The sequence below is a fragment of the Mya arenaria genome, chromosome 4, assembly GCF_026914265.1.
Source record: "Mya arenaria isolate MELC-2E11 chromosome 4, ASM2691426v1".
Taxonomy (NCBI): domain Eukaryota; kingdom Metazoa; phylum Mollusca; class Bivalvia; order Myida; family Myidae; genus Mya; species Mya arenaria.
The window spans coordinates 120,112-141,589 of record NC_069125.1 but is presented as its reverse complement, the minus strand read 5'-3'; the positions used below and the strand labels follow the sequence as shown (position 1 = coordinate 141,589).

The following is a 21,478-nucleotide window of genomic DNA, read 5'->3' as shown; positions in this document are numbered from 1 at the left end:
CATATTTAAAAAAAAATATTTTTCAATATTTTTTCACATATTCGGTATTATAATTTTTAGTGAGGAATTATAAGATTTTTTTTGATTTTTTAAAAAAATGTTTGAGTTTGAAAATCCGGTGCCAGTGGCCTCGACATTTGTACGCATAACGGGATGGTGATTATGGTACTTGTAAGGCTTACATGTATTTGTCCATATCTGGGCTGATTCTTTCAGTTTCATAATTACAAGAATTTCAGCTTTCAGACACTGAAATGTGTTTATCATGTATCAGGCAAAGGGTCATAACTCAAGTACGACTAATGTAAAAAACTTCACCGTATAACGAGTTTTATTTTCAGCTATGTTTATGTTTGACTATCGATTATCAAAATCGAATGTTTTCCTTTTGAGCAATCTCCTACACAGTGAGCTCCCCTGACTAGCATAGCTATAAGAGAAGTAACGCTGCATGGATTTTGTAGTGAAATTGTTAAAGGCAAGTATCCTAGTGTAGGTTGTCGCTTGAGCCATGTTTATGTTTGATTAACGATCATCAAAATTAAATGAATTCCTAAAGATATGTTGTATTTGAACAATATTCTAATTTATATTGACGTCAATATTATGTTGTCCAATAATTCTTCCCCAATTACATTTGCTTATGTATAAAATATCAATTTATATTTTATTAATAATGGTATTTATTTCAGCAAATTTATAAGAGGTTGTCCTCGGCAAAATCAGAGTAGTATATATGCTGCTTCATTCTACCCCGTGTTGTTTCCGCCTGTATAAATCTGTAACATCAAAGTAACTGCTAGTTCAATGACTCAAAAGTATGCGCATAGCCCATGTCCATGTCATGTAAGTAAAAGTTCAAGGTCACAATTAGGAGCAAAAAACAGGCCATTTTGTAGCCTCCCATTTATTCCTAATCTGTGAAATAATTGCACGATTGTTCACCACTTCAATAAGCGAAGTCAAATTTAGTTTCACCCATGTCGGTAATAGGTCAAGGTAACCTTCAGCAGTTAAAGGCCAGATCATTTTATTTATTCTTTATAATCCCGAATATAACTTAACTGCTTTTGTAATAACTTTGCAATTGTTCACCATCTAAAGATAACATTACTAAGCACAAGGCCTCTCTTGAAATCAATTCCTCGACTGTTGCCAACTAAATAAACAGCAGGCCAACAATTTTATTTAAGTTTCAAATCACGCATCTCTTAGACAGTTAAAATGCAAGTGACTTTCTCATCTGCTTCTGACAACAGGTAGAACTGTAAAATATTACAAATCTATGTCTCTACAAATCTGTTCAGAATATATTCGATGACATGCCATATAGTTAATGTATTAATTAGATTCATAGATCCGAAGGAAAATCCAAATGTCATCATGATTTTTATTAAATAGGGAAAAATAGAGTAAGCCCATCAAGCTTATGGAACTCGGTTTCAAGAGTCATGTGCTGGACCATTTCAGGCAACGTCATGGATTTCCAAAGTGCAGATAACCTTCATCCCAAACTTGATTTTTTTTGCAATGGATCCTAAGTACATCCCTCAAATACTTCAAAATAAACTTGTGTTGAGTGTAACCTATAAGTAAAATTACCAGAGACCTCCCAAATGGTAAGCCATAAGAACTAAATCACCCATAGAAAACCTTGTAACGTTCTTCTTAACCTTGGAAATCATAAACATAAATCAGATTGAAACCTCATGAGGATGATAGATTTATTCCAAATAAAATATACAAAAACAAATATGAATGTCATTTTATGCAAATAAAATGTACCTGAATTTCTAACACCATTCAGTTTAAATAACACTAACCTTAAAAAAGAAAAGTAAGACTAGCATGTCACATTAAAACTAATGGACTTCAAAATAGTTTGCTTCAATAAAACTCATACAATACAAATAAGGGATACACTACTTGTTCCGACTACCAAGTGCAAATTCTTTAATAAAACTTAATAATACATCTGTACTTGCATTGCAAACATAAAGGTAATCAAGCTTTTAGTGATAAATACTGTTGTATATAATTGTATATATATATATATTGCAAGATGCTTCATTTTAACCTTTATTTCCCGTAAACTGAAAGAAAAAAAAGAAATGTGATCACTTACTAGCTTAAAATACAAGCAAACTTATATCACACATGATAGGGTTATGAGTCATTTAGGTATCAGGACAAATGGGTATAAGAGATGTTTTTGTTCATTAACACTGTGTCATAACTTGAATAAACTTGCAGTCAATTCTAAAAGCAGATTAATAAATCCATTTTTTTAAAGAATTTTAACTACCTATACCATCAAAAGACAGTTCGCGAAACATGGTGTGTATGTGTTATTGTCAGTGTAGGTTCACATACACGTAAAGTTGCAGTGAAGAAACTAGCACTGAAAATGTGTACTTGAGGGCTCGCTGATTCACACAAAAAGTCACTTTACTTGACCTATTGTACTTGTCAATCTTACCTTGTACAAAGTACAAGAGCTGGTGGATGAAGCTCATACGAAGTTGCCCACACATACACACACTCATCCAAGTGACATTCCACAACCTCATTATATCTTCAAAACAGATATCTTAAACTGACCCAACAAGGAAATTCATGTGGTCCCTGGTTCGAAACCTATCACGATATCGTAATCTAGATGCACTACCATCCTCTTGTAAATCAGGTTTAACTCCCTTTTCCCCATTTTTTTCACAACATGAACACACATAATTATCTCTCAAATTATCTCCCTTTGTTGATAATTCTCTTTCTTGGATTTCCAGTTCCTTCCCTTGAATGCTAGGTTGTCTCCCTTGAGTGAGGTCACCTGACCAGCTAGAATCAGTGAGCAGTAACTGTCGTTGTACAAGATTGGCGTACATCCCTTTCGATTGCAGAAGCTCTTGGTGTGAGCCTTTCTCCATTACCTTAAATTCATAATATAAACATGAATAAAATATATAAGGCATGCAATTGTAAGAAGTGTTCAATCAAGAGCAGGTAACTCTGGCTAATAAAAATGTGTGTGAATCTGCAGAAAGTATTGCCAAGTACCTCTTATACATTTCCACGTCAAATATTAAAGTACATCCTAAAATATACCTAGTAATGGGATATGGGAAGTCCACCAGGCTGTAAGAAAATTGACAGCAACTTAAGCACGGAATGGATTGAATTGAAACATGTCTCCAACAGCACATTACACATACATACCAGCAAAGAAGATCAATTTAGTTCAGTGGAAGCTGCCAGGAGTCACATTTGTGCGACTGAGGTGCCAAAACTGTTAAACTGTAAAAGTTTTCTCTACAAACTTAACATGAGACAGTACAACTGCCAGACCTTAGGATGAAACCAATATGCCACCTTTAAATGTTGTTTGCAATGATGATTCCCTGTTATGCAATGAACATTTTTTATACTCAATTTCAAATGCCATTTTCCCACCTGTCCCTTATCAATGACGATAATCTTATCCGCCCTCTCCACGGTGCTTAGCCTATGTGCGATGACAATCACTGTGCGTCCTGCCATATTCCTGTAGAGCGCCTGCTGCACCAGAAACTCGGACTCTGCATCCAGTGCGCTCGTAGCCTCGTCAAGTAACAGGACACGTGGCTTCCTCAGTAGGGCTCGAGCAATTGCGATTCGTTGTTTTTGACCCCCTGGTAAAATATAGTATAATTGCTGAAAAGAACTTGTCTTTTATGAACCATTTAATGGGTTGAAGTAGAAAACCCATAGCACTGGTGTACGCTAGTAATACATATGCCACCTTAAGCTAAACAAAAAATAAATACCACCATTATTTCTAAGCAAACTTTGAAGGGCGGGGTTGTTAGTTAAAACGGGACATATCTCAATAGTTATTACCGTAAAACCTGCACATATGTGAATTGTCAAGTTGGCAACCAGTGTACCAAGTTTCATTTGAATTTTTTCTTGTCCAAAGGCCAATGTGAAGTGTTGATTTTGCAATCATAAAATGTGTCCACACTATGTGCATACCTGACATTTGCACTCCCTTTTCTCCAGCCTGTGTATTGTATCCATCCTTCAATTCTGAGATAAACGTGTGGGCGTTGGCCATCTCCGCAGCTTCCTGGACACTGGACATTGTCCACTCATGCTCAGCTAGGCCATACCGGATATTCTCCTCTATGGTCCGAGCATACAACACTGGTTCCTGGCCCACCAGGGATATCTGTAATATAACACAAATTAACATGTATTTGCCATGGAAAACACTGGACATTGTCCATCCATGGTTAGCATGGCGATACCGGATACTCTACTCCAGGGCTGCTTAAAACCAACAATTTGCCGCTCTAGGCCGATTTGGACCTTGCCGAACCAATTTCAGGAAATGGCTTAAAAATTGGTCTGAAATGTGTTCATTTTCAGGCCATAGAGTATGACCCAAACATACAACAGTTGCTCTTAGCCCACTGTAACACAGTTTTACACAATGTCACATCTATATCGTTTTGGATATCAAGGGTCTCTTAGATATCAGTCCACTCGATCAGTGTCAGATATTTTTCTATATGGTCCAGACAAACCAAAATGGTTCCTAGATCACCAGGAATATCTTGAAATAACATTGAACATAAACTACAACAAGGGTACAGCAAAGGATGCCCACCCTATGTCTGTTTTTTCCCCAAATGATAAGAGATACAACTCGAGAATTATTTAACTACACAATGGGAATTCTAATTTAAGTGTTCAGTGTCACAAGCGATATAAATGCACTAAAAAGTTTTATAATAAGAATCATACATTTGGTTCCATTTCATACAAAATGATATAAAAATCGTAAGGAAAATATATAAGCTGGACAAAGGCTTGCTTTGTAATTGTTTGCTTACTCAGTATCATAATTTTGTGTATTAAATGGCAATTCATGTGAGATCCTATATATAGGACTGATGAATCATTGGAATTATGACACTACAACTAATTATTCCTACCTGTCTATGCAGAAAGCTATGATCGTAAGTGTGTACTGGCCGCCCGTCTAGGAGCACCTGTCCACTGTCAGGCTCGTAGAAGTGCTCCAGCAGGTTTACGCATGACGTCTTGCTCCCACCACTACAGCCAACTAATGCTATGACCTCGCCGGGACGTACAGAAAAACTGAGGTTCTGTAAAATAGAGTCATAGAATTACATTTACTTAAATCAGATATCACAAAAAAATAAACACAAAATTTCATACAGTGTGATATTTTAACAACAGCATCTTTATTAAATGACAATGTGCATGCGTTCTCCATGGATATTAAGAATATGCTTTTTATGTATGGCTTCGGTTATATCTGGATATCTCAGGATGTTGGCGATATATCTATATTTATCAGTGTTTTTAAACGGAGAATTATTGACTGTTTCAACCAAAACTGCCACTATTCTATTAACAGTTCCAGTCGGTGTTTTCATCATAAAGAATACAAAACTTTGCTTAATGTGGAACGTTATTTATCTTTAGACATACCTTACAAACACAAATTAGCTTTTAGCAAATTTAGATGTTCAAATCATAAATTGTTAATTGAAACTGGTAGGCATAATAATACCCCAAGAGAAGAACGCGTTGGTCGGTTTTGTCTAGATAATATTAACATTTTTGTTTTAGACTGTGAATACCATGCATTCTTTATATGTTGTAAATATAATGATATACGAACGCAATATTTATTTAATTGGTATTCTAATGGTACTGAATTAAAAGATTTTAATAGGTTATTATTTCAAACACAAATCAAGATTTACAAAAACTAGCTTATTATGTATGCCATCTCCTTCTAAACATTAATGGTTAAGGGGAAGTAATCATGATTTCATTTACACTTTGCTTGTATCGATTAATTACCCTGACACAACTCATGCCTTTCTTGTATGTTATGTATTTTGAGCCAGTGGCCTTTAATTACTCAATAAACTCTTGACTTGACTTGACTTGACTTGACTCCATGGATGTGTGTTCTAGATTCATGTAAATATCTTAGACATATTCTATGTTTTGTCCATCACTGGCATTAAAGGTACTAAATTTTATTTACTTCATAAATTTATACTGATCGAGTGATGGACAATTTACTGACAAAATCTTGTTTTAATGAATATGCATGAGCAGGGGAGACAACTCTTCTTCCAATGAATTTGCATGTTGCAATTAAATATTCTTCAATAACCCTGTATTATCAGCGGCCTCCATAGTGGAGTGGTCTTGATGCTGACAAATGCTATTGTACTGAAAAGGCCAAGCAGGTGCAATTCTTGCTTACTCCAGAATATCTTTCAATGGAACCAATGAAACCATTGACACTGCTTCATCATTTATCCATGATAAGAGATTAGCATAGTTTAGTAGTACATCACAGGGAATACGACAAAGAGTTTTGACCAACATTCAATTGTTAACATGGCAAAGCTGCAGTCCAAGACAATCAAACCTAAACAGACAGACAAGAACTTCATTGGACATAGTTCATAAAAGCTTTATTTAAGATAACTTTTTGATCATTGTAATGTGAAAGGAACAAAGCTTACATTTATACTCCACACATCTTTTGTTATTTCTGTCAATAACATGAAACCTACAGTACAGTGTTATTCCCTATATCATGACAACTTGAAACTGATTTCCTGTACTTTTTACCTTTAAAATGTACATTAAGCCTGAACGGTAATGTTAAACAAGACATCCCAGAACTCAGTATTGTTTTGCACTCTGTGACATGACTGGTTTCTTTTTCAAATCAAGATTGTTTTTAGGATATCAGGTAAATTGACTTAAATATTACATGTTCATACTTTGAGAACCTGTACATCAGGCCAGGATGGGTAGGTAAGACAGACTTCACTGAACTAAGTACGGCCCTGCACTCTGTGACATGACTGGTTTCCTTTGCGAAGTTTTAAAGATAATTCACCTATGTATTACATGTTCATACCTTGAGAACCTGTACATCAGGCCTGGATGGGTAGGTGAAACATACGTCCTGGAACTCGATATGGCCCTGTACTTGATCACATGACTGATAACTTTGGTCACATGACTGGTAACTTTGGTCACACTGGTAACTTTGGTCACATGACTGGTTACTTTGGTCACATGACTGGTAACTTTGGTCACCGTGGTGATGTTCAGCTGGTTGTTTGGTTCCTTGATTATGTATGGCTGGTACCCGGTCTATATATTCAAACACCTTCTCTGAGGCACCAGCTGCCTCCATCAGACCAGTGTATTCAATGCCAATATCCTGGTAGACATGTTTACAAAGAAGTGTAACAGCACTAACAGTATGTTTGAAATAAGTAGATTATGAAGGATCATCCCATTTCAATGAAACAGATAAATAAACACAGGATTATAATGCAGAGGAAAAAACTGATTCTATTTTTTAACCTGTATTGTTAAGAAAATAGACCCTTCTTTCAACTCGTTGAACTCGTTTGAAAATTGACCCACTGTACAATATGGTATGATTTTTGGTTCTACTTGACTTATCAAAGGGACACAACTCATCAACTATCTTGAAACAATTTTTTGTGGTAATTATTGTGTTTAGACATGACATTATTGGTTTAATTTCTTTTACTTCAGCTGTCAATTTTCATTTTAATATCTGAAATATTGCTGAGAAACAGCCCCAAAAAGAGTATTTACTAAAGCTGGCAGTTCCAATGTTTTATCTGTGAACTTACATTGAGACAGTTCCCAAGCTGTACTTGGTAGAGTATGAAGGAGATAAGGGTTCCTCCAGTTAGATGACCACTGATAACGAGGTGACCACCCTAGTACAGCACTGATACAGTAAGACCTAGCTCAAACCACTGAAACAGAGCATATATATATATATAAATATTTTGAGCTGATCCCCCAGTTGAAACATGGTACATCACTGAGTACATTGAGACACTCCCCAAACTGTTATTCATAGAGTATACCGGTAATGAAAATAAGGGTTCCTCCGGTTAGATGACTGCTGATAACACGATGACCATCATACATGTAGTACAGCACTGCTACAGTAAGACTTAGGTCAAACCACTGAAATAGCATTTATCTGAATACTTTCAGAAAATTTAGCATTCAGCTGGATTCTCAATTAGTTTGGATTGAACTGTCCCAAATATTCCATTAACAGGCCAGGTAGGGGGGTTAAAGAAAGGTGTTTTTTGAAAAAAAATCTTATTTGGCAAATTTGAACGGCCTTAGATCTAGAGTCATTCGAACCATCTCTATTGACCATCACCCTTTTCTTATAGTGAACGCTGAGCATTTTGCTTAATACATTGGACAATCCTAGCCCTTCAACTGAAACATAGCATACATCTTAATTTCTTTTGAGAAGATCCCCCAAACCAAACATACTAGTAATATATCACTGAATACATTGAGACAATCCCGAAGGTGTAACTGGAAGAGTGTTATTAAGAATAGGACTTTAGTTCAGCTGTCCTAGCAGGAGATAATATATAATGAAATATGATCATTTATATCAGACTTTCGTCAATTCATAGCAAAAAGTGTTCAAACTGGACAAAATATTTTATCTAAGTTTAATACAATTGCTGCTGGTCAACTCCATGCTAAATGCTACAAATGTATACTCCCACAGTCTTTCAGTCTCAAAAGACTTACCATGGAGCAAACGACGTAACCCGAGTACATGAATCCCTGTCTCATGTTGAGTTTGAATGTTTGTACAAGCTTGTCAGCGTACCTCTGTACTTCCCCCGTCTCATTAGCAAAGCTTCTGACCGTTCTTATAGTAGAACAGTCTTCTTCTGCTACGTTATTGGCCTCTGCAAGGCTGTTCTGGACCTTCTCGACTAGAACCTGAGGTAAAATGTTGAGTCACATGTTTTTTAGAAAGAAAACTGAAAATATTCCTCCTTATATTGCTTCTGTAGGAGGGGTGGCATAATTTAAAAGTGCCTTCCCCGCGGAGGTTATATGTTAAAACGGAATAGCCTTTATTAGTCTTACTGGTATTTTTTTTTATTTTATGTCTTAGCTTATCAGACCTATGTATGCAATAAGATAAATTTAATAACAGTATACACACTTACAATTTAAATGTAGTGTTAAGACAAATCATTCTAATTCAACAGAGGTTTGATTATGATAAATCTAACGCATGATACTTTTTGGTATGCATAGCATCATCACTCTGGTGAACGAGAATGAGACAAATAGGCTCATGACTGAAGCATTCAGGTATGGAATATATGTTAACTCTTTAATATGAATACAAAATTTAATTAACCAGTTGTCCAAGCAACTATTGCGATATGTTGAGATCATTTGGGAGGCAATTAGTAGCAAATCCATTTGATAATATAATTCTATCATTGGTCAACTGACTGTTTGATTGACAACTGGAGACGACTGGTCAATTTTGACCAAAACAAATTTCCATAGTCCATACCTTATAATATTTCATACACATTTGATATACCGATAATGCGAGGCAGTCCAATCAATGTGACAATAGTTAGTTGCCATGACAATTTCATCATGAAAAATAACACGCCCACTGCCTTTATGACACTTCGCAGAATTATGTTCACATTGACTGCAAGGCCGTCATTTATTATGGTCCTGTTGGAGGTGAGGCGAGATATAACAGTGGATGAACTCATATTGATGATATTCAAAACTATTTTTTTTCCAACGATTGTGAAACATGTTATTACAATATCAAATTAATCGCCCGCATTGGTACAATGTTACACAAGAATATTGTCTTTTTTGTGGGATGAACTAATTGGAAAAACCAGAGCAGCAGCAAGAAACCCGTTAGGTGACTAAATACATCAATAATCATAATTAATACAATTTTGCTCCTCATTTTTAATATTCCTGAAAATGAACTGTACCTTTTCTTTGAAGTTGAAACAAAATCAAAAAACCTAAAATTATAATACGATATTGTAAATGTCTCCTTTGTAGTGAGAGAGAGAGATACATGCTTGTTTCGATCTGTTCTACGACCTTTGACATTCTTAAATATTAAGCAGATTGTGGGTGTTATGTCAATGAGGTCAGCAATTTACTCAAATTTTGCATTTTCATTGAATATATATCTATCATTAAAAAGAAACATAGTTTTCTCCACCTGTCTGAACTTTGTCAAAGAAGCCAATCTCTTGTCTGAGGATGGCTGTGAACAGGGAGTTCCTGACACGGATGTTGATTTTCCTCACTGCTATAAACAGACACCCACCACGAATACCGGCTGCCAGGGAACTGTAGGATCAAATGTTGAAACATCATTATCCATCTTTGTTCCGATATGAAATAATTTCTTATCGAAATACATCCACAAATTTCAAACATTGTATCTCAAGCAGCTTCTAGTCATTTATTTGGTTTCGGAATTGCTTGAAGACTGACAGGTGTTTTTTAAATAATTTCACCAAGTTTCATTTTCAGCAACAAGACATATGTCATAAGACATTAAATTGTTACTAGCAGAACCAAAATTAGTTCCATGATCAAAATATTAAAACAAAACATTTGCAATCGTAAAAGTCAGCCAGGAGAAAGCACTGATCATACTCGTCTAGTTCTTGTTGTTTTTCAGTCAAAAAAGGGCATAACTCATAAAGGCAGGATTCATAGGCCTTGCTACACAAGCAATTGTTTCTGGCAACATGTGTATCAAGTTTCATGGAAACAATTATTTAGTAATAGCCAAGTTTAAAAAAATGTATTAAGTTTCATGCATTTTTTTTAAAGTTTTTTTCTTAAAAGCCAAGAATAATAAGAGCTGTCATACTAGAACAGTTCACTAAACTGTACACCACTTTGTCTTAGAAATTAATTCACTAATGATGTAATATGTGCCTGTATTTCAGTAAATATATAGTAATGTAACCTTATTGTGTGTTGGCTGTGAACAACAGTGAGTAGTATAAAGTCTAATGAATGATCGGTATTTGAGAACTGATTTAACCCTAAAATTGCCCTTAATCACATTTTAATTTGATCAAGGGCCCTTATTTATACTAAGAAAAACTTGGAGTTATGTTACCTTAATGTTTGATGGCCATCATTGTGTGAAGTATGAAGTCAATTGAATCAAGGGTATAAGAGTTATTAGTAACAAGAGCTGTCACAGAGACAGTACACTCGACTATTCCGCCGCTTTTCACTGTAAGGATTGAAAAGTTTTGGCAAAACATGCATGGATCACTGTTAGATTAGATATCAATGCAATAAATGATGTGCTGAGATATAAACATAAATGTGGTTACATGCAAAATTTTATTCAGCATTTTTAAGTGTCATAATAAAGAGCCATTATTTGCAAAAACACAGTTATCTAACTTGGTTATTCAATTAGGTTGGGTGGTTGAATACCATTGTATAAAGTCTCAATGCAATACATCAAGTAGTTGCTGAGATATTATCCTATGTGTGCTTATATGCAAGACCTTAACCAGAATTTCTAAATCGCATAATAAAGGGGCAAAAATTATATAATATGAAAGATAGAGTTATCTTACTTGAATAAGAAGGTTAAATGGTTGGGAGCCTGTGTGTAAAGTTTCAATGCAATACATGATGTATTCGCTGAGGTATTGACTTAAAAGTGGTTACATGCAAAACCTTAACCAGAATTTCTATGTCGAAAAAAAAGGGGTCATTTTTTTAATTTAAAGCAACTAGAGTTATCTTACTTGGTTATTTAAGTAGATTGGATGTTTGAGTACCATTTTATTAAGTCTAAATGCAATACATCCAGTAGTTGCTGAGATATTACCCTATGTGTACTTACATGCAAAACCTTAACCAGAATTTCTAAGTCAAATAATAAAGGCCCATAATTTGCATTATTCAAAAAAGTGTTACCTTACTTCATTAATTTAGTAGGTTATATAGTTGGAAACACATATCTAAAGTTTCAATGCAATACATGATATGTTTGCTGAGATATTGACTTAAATGTGGTTACATGCAAAACCTTGACCAGAATTTCTAAGTCGAATAATAAAGGGCAATTATTTTGCATTCAATGCAAACTAGAGTTATCTAACTTGATTAATTTAGTAGGTTGGATAGTTGAGTACCATTGTATAAAGTCTCAATGCAATACCTCAAGTAGTTGCTGAGATATTAACCAATGTGTGCTTGCAGGCAAAACCTTAACCAGAATTTGTAAGTCGAATAATAAAGGGCAATTATTTGCATTAAATGCAAACTAGAGTTACCTAAGTTGGTTAATTAAGTAGGTTGGATGGTTGAGTACCATTGTATCAAGTCTCAATTCAATACCTCAAGCGCAGTTGCTGAGATATTAACCTATGTGTACTTGCACGCAAAACCTTAACCAGTATTTCTAAGTCAAATAATAAAGGCCTATTTTTTGCATTAAATGCAAACTAGAGTTATCTAACTTGGTTAATTAAGTAGGTTGAATGGTTGAGTACCATTGTATAAAGTCTCAATACAAAACCTCAAGTAGTTGCTAAGATATTAACCTATGTGTTCTTGCAAGCAAAACCTTATAACCAAGGGGTGACGCCGACGCCGACGCTTGGGTGAGTAGTATAGCTCTCCTTATTCTTCGAATAGTCGAGCTAAAAATCCCAACTTGCTCTAAAACTTGAACCAGACACAATGTACCCTTAAATTAAACCTAAGTACCTACGTAAATCAGGAGCCACATTTTTATTAAGCATGACATTGAGCTATGAAACCTAATTGTGTGATGGTCCCGAGCATCTATGTGTAGTATGAAGTGAATAGAATCAAGGGTATTGGAATTACACATGAAAATACCAACTTGCCCTAAAACTTAAACCAGACGCTGACGCCAGAGGCGAAATAAAGCCCTCCTTTTTTAAATTGTCAAGCTAAAAAAAGGCAAGTTGACCATGATGAAAACAGCAATGTCCTAAAACTTTAACCGAACGCGGACACTGAGACAACAAGTATAACCCTCTTTTTTCTTAGAATAGTCGAGCTAGAACATGGCACAATGACAATGATGAAAACAACAATGACACAAGGGCTGTGACAAACCTTGACATATTCTTCAATTACCTGATAACTTTACTATGAAGAGAAAAGAAATTGAACATTAAGGATACTAACAAACCTTCCAGCGGAAATGAGAGCCATGATGACAATGGCATGGGTGAACTCAGCCTGAGATTTGTCTATCACGATACCATCGACCAGTCCAGTGTAGAACGGGATAAAAATCTCACCTAGGAACATATATGGGAAAAAAAACATTATAAAGAGTACCGTAACTATAACTCCAGCATGAGTGAATTTTGCCTGGGACTTGGAATTTGAAAACATCATTATTATCATCAATTTGTCCAGTGTATGTAGAAAAGGAACATGTTTTAAAACCATCTATACAGTGTACTTAATAGTTGAACTCCTTGAGATTAATGGCCATCCTTTTACAATGTGTTCTGGTAGAAAACACTTACACAAAATGGCTGCAGGTGACAAAAAATATGCATTACTACCGATTATGATGGTGATGTGTACAAAGTATCAGAGTGATACCCCTAAACTTTTTGGATAAGTATGCCACACAACCTTTGACCAACAGACCGACCAGCCATACACACAGACTCAAATATAAGTATCTTCAAGCTTTGTGCACGGGGGTATTATTTTAACATTCAATGCACATGCAAGTCCATTTACGTTTGACTGTACCTGTTGCAGATATGGTGAGGAATACAAAGCCAGTGGTGATCAATGGCCAGTCTGGCATGGAGAACTTTATGATTCGAAGCACTGTCCCTTTCTTCACCTTTGAAGGAACTGAAAAGAAATACAAAAAGAGAAATATCAAAAACAATTCATGTACTTTTGTTTTCACGTTCAAGATAAGCAACAGGTTAAATGATAGGTAAGAAATTGTGATTTTACTTTTTTCATTTTGAACAACCGATAACTATTAAAACATACTACTGTACAAGCCTTTCAAATGAATGTGCCACTTGTTTTAAACAGCAGTTTTTCAAACTAAATACTGATAGAATAAAAGTACCTGAACTAACCCGCTTTTTCTTTTCCATTTCCACTGTCATTGTTGTCATCATTCTGTAGATGCTTATCTTCAGATCCATCTGTATCTGCGTTTATCAACAAGGTGTGATGTGTAGCATCATACTTGACGTTTCCAACTGCTCTCCATTGAAATATCACACATGTATCCGCAAATAACGTCCACCCAAACAAAGCCCAGAACCACTTATCGCCCATGACTGCTTCATTTTCCGAGACACTAAGAAGTTTCACCAGCGTAAATATTGAGAAAACAATTGAAAGACCAACTGCAATGTACAGCTTGGACTGAATTTTATCAGAGGCATCTTGTTTACCCCATATAGCTCCTATCACAATACCGATAATCACAGATGTTCTCACAATGACCAGAGACCACACATCAAACGTTGAGTGAGAAAATGAAAACATGCAAAATGCATAGAAAAAAGTGTTATTAAAATGATTGCCATGGGAATATAAAACAGTCGTAACAGTCAGATCTATCAATGCAATCATGAAAACTATTAACAAAGTCATAAGCCTCTTCATTTTCGCTTTAGCTTAGCTTAGTTTGACTAGAACATATGAGATAAAATGGACAGAAATTTACTTTAACAACCGAATATAGAACCGGGATATTGTATATAAGTATGTTTTGTCTGTGGATTAAAAGTAAATACTGATAAAAGAGTCAGGAATTAAAAGAAAACATATCTAAAACTATTATATTTACAAAATAAATAAAGTCTCGATTCTACAACATTTTCATTATGAGACGTCCCTATATTTAATCAAGGTGTCTTCCATCTTTGAGGTTCACTCTCTTAGACATGAAAACTGCGCCCGCAATGGTGGCGAGGACAACAAAGAATACAAAGATGTAGAAAGATGCCCCATCAAAACGTCTTCAAATGACGGAATATGACGTGTAAGGTGTTTCACTACCTGTTGTTTTGCAGAGTCTTTGGGCAACATCTTCACTCTGCAAAAAAATGTTATGATTTCCTTACATAAAATATTTTTGGTCTTCACTAATTATGCACTGACTTCATGTTTTCATACTCCGCTAAATAGCAGTACCTTATTAAAACAATCATTAAAATAAAATTGCGCCAAATTTGAACCCAGAAGCATAATTTGAACCAGAGATGTTTGTCAAACATTATGCCCCCCCCCCTCCCCCTGAGCACCATATTGTCAGGATTATTTGGACAATAGAATGAAAAACGCATGGGACGAAATGACAGCTGATTTGTCATTAAAATTGGATGCCTTTCAGATGATGACTGATATTTGCAGATAAGTATATCCTCTTAGCAGCAGGGAATAGGTAAATATGATGCTATTTTAATGACCAATATGAGTTGTGACCTTGTCATAATTAACTCTATGACCTTAAAATCCATAAAGGTCATCTACTGATCACCCCTAACCTAAATGTCAAGTTCGAGGGCTACAGGTGCAAGCATTGTCCAGTTATCACACAGACAAGCTCTTTACGTTCAAGGTCACTATGACCTTGACCTTTGACCTGATGACCCCTTAAATCAATGGGGGTCATCTTTTAGTAAGGCCCAACCTCCAAGTCAAGTTTGAGGGCCATGGGTGCAGGCATTGCCAAGTTATCACTCGGACAACCTTTTGCATTCAAGGTCACTGTGACCTTGACCTTTGACCCGATGACCCCTAAAAATGACACCTAGGCTCAGACGCAATGTCTAGTTTGATGACCATATGTCCAGGCATTGTTGAGTTATCACTCGGACAAGCTTTGACAACCTTTATGCCTTAAAGGCCACTGTGACATTGACCTTTGGGCTTGATGAACCCTTAAATTAATACTGAATAGTGGTCATCTACTGGTCAGGCCCAATCTTCATGTCAAGTCTGATGATCACAGGGCCAGGAATTGTTAAGTTTTTGTTCAAGGTCACTGTGGCATTGACCTTTGACCTCTTAAATTAATAGGGGTCATCTACTTGTCAGGTCCAACCTCCAAGTCAAGTTTGAGGGCCACGGTTGCAGGCATTGTGGAGTTATCACTTGGACAACCTTTTAGCATTCAAGGTCACCGTGACCTTAATGTTTTAACCGATGACCCCTAAAATCAATAGGGGTCATCTACTGGTCAGGCCCAGCCTCAATGTTTAGTTTGATGATCATATGTCCCGGCTTTGTTGAATTATCACTCGGACAGGCTTTGACAACCTTTTTGCATTCAAGGTAACTGTGACCTTGACCTCTAACCCGATGAACCCTTAAATCAATAGGGGTCATCTACTGGTCAGGCCCAACCTTCATGTCAAATTTGATGACAATAGGTCTAGGAATTGTCCAGTTATAACTTGGACAAACTTTGTTCCACTGACGGACCGAGCGACCGACCTACCGACATGTGCAAAGCAAGATAATAAGAGAGTATGTTAAAAGGTCATAATCAACATAATCAAGGCACAACATTGGTATTTGTTTTCAAAAGTATAAACATGGTCCAAATTTCATTGCTTTAGCTTCAAAATAAGAAAGTAACTCAAAAGGTCACAATCAATGTTATCGAAGCACAACATTGATTTTTTTTCAAACTTGAACTGTACATGGTCCAAATTTCATTGCTTTAGCTTCAAAAATAAGAAAGTAGGTCAAAATGCCACAGTCAATGTCATTAGAGGACACTATTGATACTTGTTTGCAAAACCTTTACACATGGTCCAAATTTAACTGCTGTAGCTTAAAAAATAAAACTGTAGGTCAAGAGGTCACGTTCAATGTCACCCAAGAACAGCATTGATATTTGTTTTAAAAACTGTATACACATGGTCTAAATAAGAAACAATGTCAAAAGAGGTGGGGCCAGCTTTGACCCCAGGGACATTATTTGAACAAACTTGGTAGAGGGCTTTCCTATAATGCTACATTACATAACAAATATCAAAGTCTAGGACTTGTGGTTTTAAAAAAGAATATATCAAAAGTTTTTATATAAGAATATAGGGAAATTATGACCCCTGAGGAATGGCAAGTCTAGACCCCAGGGGCATGATTTGAAAAATATTGGTAGCACATGCTTAATGTACATACAAGATATCAAGGGTTTGGCCTAGCAGCTTCAGAATAGCAGATTTCCCTAAATTAGTATATTTACATTTACCATTTATTTCAAATTCATGGAAGTTGAAACTGCCATCCATAAACCATTTTACAGTTCACTTTTTATACATTAGCTAGCAGTAATTGATTCATATTATTCAAAGATTACACTACGTCTGATTATACAAGATACTATAACATTACACAAAACATTGCCATTAAATCTTTTTATTCAAACATATGTACAAAATTAGTTTGAACATATGTATTTGGGTAAATTCAAATGAACAACAATAATAATAATATTGTGGAGTACAAAAATGTATAAGGGACAGGAAAACAAAAATTAAGAACATTACTAAGAATTATTCTTGCCAGGAAACTACTTTTCTCCATTACAAACAACTCTTAAATAAGCATTATAATTATTTTAACCAATTTATACAAGTATTTTGAAGAAAAAAAAATCAAGAGGTAAGATAAAAAAAAAAAATTAATTCATCAACTCCTTCTGTTGTGAGTCTGTACAGTTGGGCAGTGATTTCTGTCAGCTAGCATTTAACAACAAGAGCTATCACAGAGACAGAGCGCTCGACTATTCCGACAATTTTCAGTGTATGGATTGAAAAGTTTAGGCGAAACATGCATGGATCACTGTTAGATTAGATTTCAATTCAATACATGATGTGCTGAGATATTTACATAAATTGTATTGGAAAATATTTGAGCTGGTACGCAAACTTAAATGTAAATTCTAAGTCGAAAAAAGGGGCATAATTCTGTCAAAATGCTTGAAACAGTGACCTCCTTCAGTGTACAGGTTGGGGACATGATGGTGAACAAGTGTGCAACGTTTCAAAGCCATATGTCAATGGACTTTGAAAATATTTGAGGTGGTACGCAAACTTTAACATAAATTCAAAGTATAAATATTTGAGGTGGTATGCAAACTTTAACGTAAATTCTAAATAGTAAAAGATGCATATTTTTGTCAAAATGCTTGATAGAGTTACCACCTCCTGTGTACAGGTTGGGGGCATGATGGTAAACAAGCATGCAAAGTTTCAAAGCCATATGTCAATGGAGTTTGAAAATTATTGAGGTGGTACGTAAACTTAAATGTAAATTCTAAGTCGAAAAAGGGGCATAATTCTGTCAATATGCTTGAAACAGAGACCTCCTCCAGTGTACAGGTTGGGGGCATGATCGTGAACAAGCGTGCTGAGTTTCAAAGCCAGATGTCAATGAACTTTGAAAATATTTGAGGTGTACGCAAACTTTAACATAAATTGAAAGTATAAAAAGGGGCATAATTCTGTCAAAATGCTTGAAACAGTGACCTCCTCCAGTGTACAGGTTGGGGGCATGATGGTGAACAAGCTTGCTAAGTTTCAAAGCCAGATGTCAATGGACTTTAAAAATATTTGAGGTGGTACGCAAACTTTAACATAAATTCAAAGTCGAAAAAGGGGCATAATTTTATCAAAATGCTTGATAGAGTTACCTCCTCCTGTGTACAGGTTGGGGGCATGACGGTGAACAAGCGTGCTAAGTTTCAAAGCCAGATGTCAATGGACTTTGAAAATATTTGAGGTGGTATGCAAACTTTAACGTAAATTCTAAATAGTAAAAGATGCATATTTTTGTCAAAATGCTTGATAGAGTTACCTCCTCTGGTGTACAGGTTGGGGGCATGATGGTAAACAAGCATGCAAAGTTTCAAAGCCATATGTCAATGGAGTTTGAAAATTATTGAGGTGGTACGCAAACTTTAACGTAAATTCTAAATAGTGAAAGAGGCATATTTTTGTCAAAATGCTTGATAGAGTTACCTCCTCCTGTGTACAGGTTGGGGGCATGATGGAGAACAAGTGTGCAACGTTTCAAAGCCATATGTCAATGGACTTTGAAAATATTTGAGGTGGTACTTAAACTTTAACATAAGTGGTTACGCCGACGTCGACGCTCGGGTGACTAGGATAGCTCTCCTTATTCTTTGAATAGTCGAGCTAAAAATATAAGTAAACAACAACAACAAGATGCGAAGTAGTATTAATTCATGTCCATATTCAGATAGGTATATTGTTCACCTATTCTTAAGGATGATAGATGATTTTACCTTTGAAGAGCATGTATGAAATGCATTGCTGAATGCATATGGCTTTTCTTGCTGATCATATACCAAAATAAAAAATGTTCATGAAGTAGCATTTAGAAATTGCACTTATTTATCATTTCCATTAAATAGTTTAGGTGCACTTCAGGCTGAGTATGTGAAGCATAATATGGTGCTTCAAATTGCATAAATTATACATGTATAAAATTGTTGTAAAGTTGTCAGTATGTTAAAGCAAATGCCAGAGGTGTTACTGACTTATCAGACTGACATGAAGTTAATATTACAAGCTATATCATAACATCAGATTCTATTGTTCCGACCAATTTTGCAACACCGTTTTAAGTTATCGGCTTATGTCTCCTTGCGCCTTAACTGCTACTTAACTGAACGATCACTGTTTTCTAATGCCATATAGTAAAGTTTTCATTCTTTTGTAATATGAATGTGTGGACATTGTGATTTCAACTTTAAAACAAACATTGAAGTAACTTTAATGTTTCAACGAAATAATTATTTAAAGGGACTCGCTCATGTTTTTTGACAAAAAAATATATTCACGGTCATCATTATTGGCCCAGCCCGGTTCCAGCTGTCAGTACCTTGGGTTTTAATAATCTAATGATTTGCCACATTTTATTTCGCCATCAAAAAGAATACATTTTACAAGACAAGAACGAGTCCCTTTAATGCACTGTTGCATAAACATAAATATTATATTATATTCAATCGTTGTTACAACACACTTTTTTTAATGATTTTTGATGGCAAATCCTTCACGTACAAATTGTTTAATACCAATCAGGATTCCGGGTTAAAGCATATTGTGACAATAAAATATCCTAAAAACAAAAAATATTACCAGATAATGTTATTTTGTATTAGTTCCGTACACAAAAAATAAATATCCAACAAATAATTATGAGTTTGATGTGGGTTTTTTCATTTCAACCATCGAAACATAACGATATACATGAAGGGCACCTGCAAGGCTGTGGTTCATAGTTTAACTTATACAACAATCAGACCACCTCGGAGATGGCCGAGTTGTTACGTTTGTATTTACGAGGTCTATCTGGAAGCTTGCAGGAGATGGCCGAGTTGTTACGATTTGCATAATTGTTGTTTGTGCAGTCAAGTTTCGTTTAATTTGAAAGGTAAATCCTGTGTTTTAATGCATTTAAAGCTTGTTTTGTGCAAAATATCTTTGCACAATATTTTTCAAAACCCTCTGCTTTTGCACAAACCCGTTTAGACGTTAGGGATTAGAAGAATCTCGTATAAGTTATTATAGGAATGACGTCACCATTACGTCATATGTACTTCCGTTGTGTGGAAAATTCTCAATAAAAAAAAAAATGTTCTTATGATAGATAGATATGTTTTCACATGCTCAATACACTGTAAATCAAAACTATCATTATTCCTGAAACTTTTATACCTTAAGTATCTATTCTTGCTTGATTTATCATTTAGAGTAGAGATTAAAGCATAAACCGCTGCCCTATAGTTGAAAGGTCATTTTGGAAGAACTGTCATGGCGGACGGTGCAAATTTTAGAGTTTGTTTTTCAAGTGGAGTGATTTTTCTTAGGAATAACTTGACCCCCCTTTTTTATTGGCTTAAAATGTAATTTAAAGCTTGTACTTTAAGAATATATGTGGTTATCATAGCCTGCATTCGCTCGAAATGCCTTTAAATGTTGTCTAAAAATTATAATTTTACATTGAATTATATAGGGAAAAACAATGGTGGTGTGTAACCTATAACAAGTCTATTATTTTAGGCTACAACAACTGTACATACTGTAATGTCATAAATTAGTGTAAATACATTTTAAATGTAAAATGTATAGTTACTGGTACCTTTATAAGGGACATAGGATAAAAATATACACACCGTTCGCCACAGTACAGCTAAACTCTATCCAAAGCAATTGAACAACAAAGATTATACAAACTCTACATTTTGTAAGTAACAGTGACAACTTTTTATATAAGGGGAATAATTGTAGTTAAACAAGCGACAGACAACAGTAGTGGCAGACAGCAAAAAAAGTTAAACAGTAGCCTCCCTTGACGACATCGGCCCGCAGTCGGATAGTTATAGTAAAAATTGCAGACAGTAATAGCGGTTCAGTCGTCTTCTTGTATGATATTGGCACGATCCCGCAGTCGGGTAGTTTGAGTAATAAAAATTCTTCTTTTGCATGCTTTTCAAGACATACTCACGATG

At 35.4% G+C, this 21,478-nt stretch overlaps 1 pseudogene; it reads right to left on the bottom strand.

Moving 5' to 3' along the window:
• Positions 1-1,719: 1,719 nt before the first annotated feature.
• On the bottom strand, positions 1,720-21,194 carry LOC128231808 (ABC-type oligopeptide transporter ABCB9-like; annotated as a pseudogene).
• Between the last annotated feature and the right edge of the window lie 284 nt (positions 21,195-21,478).